The sequence below is a fragment of the Tenrec ecaudatus genome, chromosome 12 (genome assembly GCF_050624435.1).
Source record: "Tenrec ecaudatus isolate mTenEca1 chromosome 12, mTenEca1.hap1, whole genome shotgun sequence".
Lineage (NCBI taxonomy): Eukaryota > Metazoa > Chordata > Mammalia > Afrosoricida > Tenrecidae > Tenrec > Tenrec ecaudatus.
In genome coordinates this window covers 8,487,197-8,493,010 of record NC_134541.1, presented here as the reverse complement: position 1 = coordinate 8,493,010, position 5,814 = coordinate 8,487,197, and the positions used below count along the sequence as shown (strand labels likewise).

The following is a 5,814-nucleotide window of genomic DNA, read 5'->3' as shown; positions in this document are numbered from 1 at the left end:
AATTCATAAGGATGAGTGGATGAATGGAAGTATTGCACTTAGTTAAATGCTGATATATGGTTATCACATACATGTATTAGCTCATGCATATGTGCACACTAGCCTCTAGTAAGATTTTTTTGACAATATATGATTTTATTAATAAATAATGTGAAAGCATCAATGATAACTATTTAAACATTAAATTCTTCTTAAACATCTTGGCTTTAATGATGTGTATATTAGCCTCTATGGCACCACAAATAAATACATGTAAATATTCCCATTTCTATGCACAGGTATTTGGCTATAACACCATTTACAAATTATGGACAAGATAAACCTTTTCAATAATTTACATTCACGTGGACAGCCACAAGTAAATAATTATTAAATCACGCAAAAAATACTCTGGTAACTACGCTCTAGAGGGCTGATAGGTGGTTACATTTTTGTTTGTTTTTAAAATTCCATTGTCTTATTGTTGTCAAGGGGTGTAAGTATGCAACTGAAAGCTGAAGAATACATTCTTTGACCACAACCAACAAAACTCACACACAAGAGTGTTTGCCTCTCTTCCGGGAGAAGCAAGTCACATGCACATCATCTTTGCAGGCATTTCACAGGTTATTCGAGAAAATGCTTATAGACGCCAACCCCAAAATTCTGTCTTCAAGGGTAAGTTACAAAGTTGTAAAAAAAAAAAAGAGGATTCATTGTATATATATATATATATTAGAAAGTCAATTCCAGCAACACCAATGCTAAAAATGAAGTTAAATTTCTTGGTAGCCACAAAGTCTATTTCCATGAGTTTACTCTTAGGTGCACATTTATTTTCCTTAAAAAGTAAAATGAAGTTTGAAGAGTACAGTCTGTGGTGTGGAGACATCAGCAACTGCCAATTCTTGCCCATCAATGAGTCCCGGTTCTTTCAGTGTCTTGGAGAGATTTGGCCTTGTTCGTTCTTCAGTAGAGGCTACTGACTGCAAATGAAGTGTTCTGTTTTTCCCTCTAATGTGGCTGTAATGGCTGGAGATGTCATTTGCAGAGCAGCACGGTTGGTCGGGTAGTCCAGAACCTCCCGCAGTGTAGTCAAAGGGGAGAATGCGGTGTTCTGAGGAAGCTGGCTACAAGCTGGGCAGTGTTCCTTTCTCTCTGCTTCCAATGTGTGCGTGTCCAGCCCATCTGCATTGCTGAATACCAAGTAATTGTTAAGGGGAATGTACGCACTTGTTGCTATCTTAAAAAACTTCAGTGGCTGTGCACACAGCTGCAATAACTGCATTTGTGGAAGCTACTGCAGGAATAATTCACTTCACCACCCCTTGAGTGAGTCTATATGTAACACCCCTAATATTGTATTGTGATGCTCTCTCTAGAGATTTTTGGAAAACCCACTGAATATGATCAGGATCATCTCCATCTAATGGAATGCCTTCTCCAAAAGGCTGCTTCTTAGGCCACTGCAACATCCTTACATACACAATACAGTGTTCAGGTAGCCTGGGCATTGATGCAATGGTGCACATGGGAAAAGTAACCTGAGGTGGATAAAGTTCCAACGTGCACTCAATACAAGCAGTCATTCCAGGCAGAATCACTCGGGCACTGCCTTTAAAACCGTCAGAGCCTCCGTCTATCAAAGGGACAATGGAGCTGGGATCTAACACACCATCTTCATAATTTAGAAGCGATATCAGCATGCCATTTATCCATCTTCTGGCAACGATAGAGTCTAGTCCACAAACTATAATATGAAATTGTCTGTAGAAAGTGTCGTTAAAATCTTGAATCTTGTTGAAATGTGGAACTACATTGCAGTTAGGAACTCTGTCAGAAATTCAGCAGCAACCTCAGCCTTTGGTCTTCCAACATCTTTGGGCCTACACAAAAACTGCCTATTTCGATTGGAAACATCTGTAGTGTCCATGTCTATAACATGGATCTGCCTAAAACCAGACAATGCCAGGTTTTTCAGGAGCTCACATCCTAAGCCGCCAGCTCCAATGACTAGAACTTTACATGTATCGAACAAAAACGGAAGAGATTCATTGCGTGGTTCGAAATCGGGGTGTGTGAAGGGTCCAGAATGCTCGAGGAACTTCTTTACATGGTTCCAGCGACCTTCCCAGTCTCTAGTGTCCCCACACCCACCATCAACAGCCATTTTTTCAGCCAGCAGCTCCTCTGTTCTCCTGTTCTTCTCCGGGGCTTCACCATCCGCCATATTGGTTTCTGCCTCTTCCCAGAATCCCTCGTGGTGGGTGGGGCTGCCGGCAGGGAGGGCGGGGTCTCCGGCCCTACGAGTAAGATTTAAGTGATTATCTGTGCCAACATTCGTGGTCGATTTCTAACGTTCATGTCTGATACTAAATAAGTAATTTTTTTTGTGATCTCTAGAAATCTGATAGGGTAACAAAAAAGAGGAAGCTTGCCGGCCCCCCCACACCCCCACCAAGATCTATTGATACATCCTGCCTACCACAATGGGCTCAGACACAGGAATAAGTGTGAGGATTCGTTGGTGTTTCATTTATTGTACACAGGAGCACTAACAACAACAACATAAATCTGATGAAAGTATTGAACCATTATACCAGAATAATGTGCATATGTGTGTGTACACACACAAATACTATGCATATGTATGTGCATTCTGCACACAGTATTCTGGTATCATGGCTCATATGTATGTGTATACATATACACACCCCTCCCACCCCTGCCAGACATTCTCATGTATACGCTTAGACACGTACACAGTGTGATGTATACATTCAGAGCAGGACACTGCTGGTGCTGATGGTGGTACGTCAATCCATGCATTCCTGTATTGCCTGATCTCTGGGCTTCTTCAGGGAAGGCCCTGGACACACTCCAGCCTGTAAACCAGTATGTGGCACATGGGCACCTTAGACATGCCCCTTAACTGGCTGCTGCCCTGATCATCCAGCTTCTTGATTATAAGCAATAGACTCTTGATTTCTATTTCTGATGCAAAAGAAAACAATATCAACAGCTAACTTGGGAATTGTTATTGTAGACTCAGACATATACTATGAAATGCATTTCCTAGAATAATGATTCCCAAACTAAAAGCAAACCAACCAACAAGCAAACCTACTGCTATTAAGTTAAAGCTGTTCCGATGTATTATCCTGTAGGACAGAATAGGACCGATACTTGGGGTTTCAGAGACTAAATCTTTATAGAAACAAGACAGTGTCATCTTTCTATCACAGACCAGCTGGTGGGTTTAAACCACCAACCTTGTAGTTAGCAACCCAACACGTTTCCCAGTATGTAAAAGTTACAATTGCATAAAACCACCAGCCATTCTTGTACAGTGCAGATTTAAAGGGTCTGGACTTGGAACTCTACATTTCTAATAAGCGTCTACAGAATTCTGATGAGGCTAGCCCAAGAACCACCAGACCTCCTTCAAGGTACAGAGTTACAGAAGAGCCAACGTGGTATGGTGGAAAGGGGAGAAGACCTCCAGTGTACATCCTAGAGCTCATGTTGTTGTTGTTGTTGGGTCTCACTGAGTTGACTGACTCTTAGCAACACGTGTGAGAGAGCAGAATCTCCATGCAGTGTTTTCTTGGTTGTAATCTTCATAGTTGAAGATTACCTGGCTTGTTTCCTGCAGAGCTGCAGAGTGGATTCAAACTGCCAGCCTTTTGATAAGCAGCTGAGTGCTTAACCATTGTGCTAACAAGGTCTCCTTTCATAATCTGGCATCAATTTGGGACTTGAGAGGATTAAGAGTGAAGGGGTGGAGTCTAGTCTGTCAAACGGGTTATAGCCAATAAGGCCTCTGTGTGAGCATGGTCTTCTCCTGAGAATTCTGGGAACTCCTGGGTTTCCTCCTTGGAGGTGAGAGACTCTCTCTCTCGACTCACTTCCTAAGAGACTCTCTACGGTCAAGACAGATGGATCTACACTAGTGCCCGTAGCTGGAACAGTCACCTGGAGACTCCTGCCAGCTCTGAGATGCTTACAATGCCACTGGATCCACAAGACTTCCCACCCACTGGCCTGTGATCTTTCTCCAGTCGGCATTATAGCATGTGTTTCATGAGTGTGAAGAGGACTTTATAGATTGGCATCGGACATATGGGCTAATATCAGACAGGGATTAGATCTGGACAGGTTGGGGAATTTTCTCAGTATTCAATTGCTCTTGTATATAAATGTCTTTCTTATACACCTTAGTGTCTATGAGTTTGCTTCTCTAGTATACCCAGACTAACATACCTCGTAAGGTTTAGTCACCCAATGCATATTTACTGAGGATTTACATCTGCTTTATAACATTCTAGGCACTTTGGATCAGGTAGCAGTCAGGATCGGTGCTATTTTGTGTCAGTTAGCTATGACTTACATATTAACTATCCTACTGGAACCTTTCCCATAGGCTTGTTGAGGGTAAAACAAGCTAATATGAATGGAGCATCCAGCACAATGACCCGCACATAGTAGGTGCTCAATAAACTATTTATTTTAAAGGCACGATCCCAGACACCCTTCTACCTTTTCTATATACAGGCACTTTAGAACTTATCTTGATTTTGACAATATGATAACCAACTGGGAACCAATGCAAGCTAGTAAATCAAGGCTCTCATGAATAATACATTAGGTTAATATTGTGTCGCAGAATGGGGAGTTGACTCTATGTAATTTAAGGAAGCTGAGTGACTTTTCAGAGTAAATTCTTGATCATTAATCAAAAGGCATGATCTCTAATCCTTAGTTTTTCACAGAAGCTTTTAGAAATTCTAGACAGATCCCCATAACTTATATTCTACTTCCTACAAATAAGGTGGTACAGAGTCAACTCATGTAGAAATTGACTATTAAAATACTTAATAATTCAATGCAACAAATATTTATTGAGCATCCACAAGGGATGATTTCCTATGGGAGACAAAAACATTAAGTCATAAGGTAAGTCTGGACTCAAAGAACCTTGAGATGTTTAGGAAAGCAATAGTTGCAGATGTTTCTTTGTTGAATTCCGTCAGTGAACACATATTTATTAAGTGCATCTTCGAACATTGTCATTGCAAACTACACTGCGGCACTGGAGTTAGCTGTCACCTAGGACTGTGCACCACAGGGTTTTCAGCACCTGCTGGATCAGAAACAGATCATCAGTTCTTCCCTCTGAGGGAATCAAACCTTCAACTTTTGGGCAGCAGCTGGGATCAATCCCACCACCTAGGGACTCCTGGAGTCACTCCTGGAACATTAAAAACACAGCAATTCCCAAATTCCCTCTCAGACCAATCAAATCAGATATTCAAACAAAACCCCAAGCAACAACTGCCATCGAGTCAATTATAACTCACCGCACCCTACAGGACAGAGTGGAGCTGCTCTTTAGGGCTTCTGAGGTTGCACATCTTTAGGGGAGGAGATTGCCTCACCTATCTCCCTGGGAGTAGCTAGTGAGTTCTCATGGATGAGCTTGAGGTTAGCAGCCGAATGCATAACCCACCACACCATCAGGGATCCTTGAAGGTCACGTATTTGTACTTTTATACTTGCTAGTTCATCCAGTGGGGGCCAAGTAGAGCATGGCCAGGGGTGCTTTGGGTTGTTACTGATTAGAAAGACAGTGATTTAAACCGTAGGTGCAGCTATCACCCCAGAAAGGACTCCCATTTCCTCCAATCAACCACAAGAGCATTAACCCACAGGCAGAATCTCCCCCCTCCCCCCTTGAACCAATTCCCCTGCGTACTTCCAAAGGAGCTCCCATTTGCAGCCCAGTCTATCCAACAACACATCCTACCAAGCTGCAGTCCTTGATCTGAACTTATG

The 5,814-nt window shown here is 42.2% G+C and overlaps 1 pseudogene; it reads right to left on the bottom strand.

Annotated features, from left to right (window-relative positions):
- Positions 1–798: 798 nt before the first annotated feature.
- On the bottom strand, positions 799–2,209 carry LOC142422343 (NEDD8-activating enzyme E1 catalytic subunit pseudogene; annotated as a pseudogene).
- Between the last annotated feature and the right edge of the window lie 3,605 nt (positions 2,210–5,814).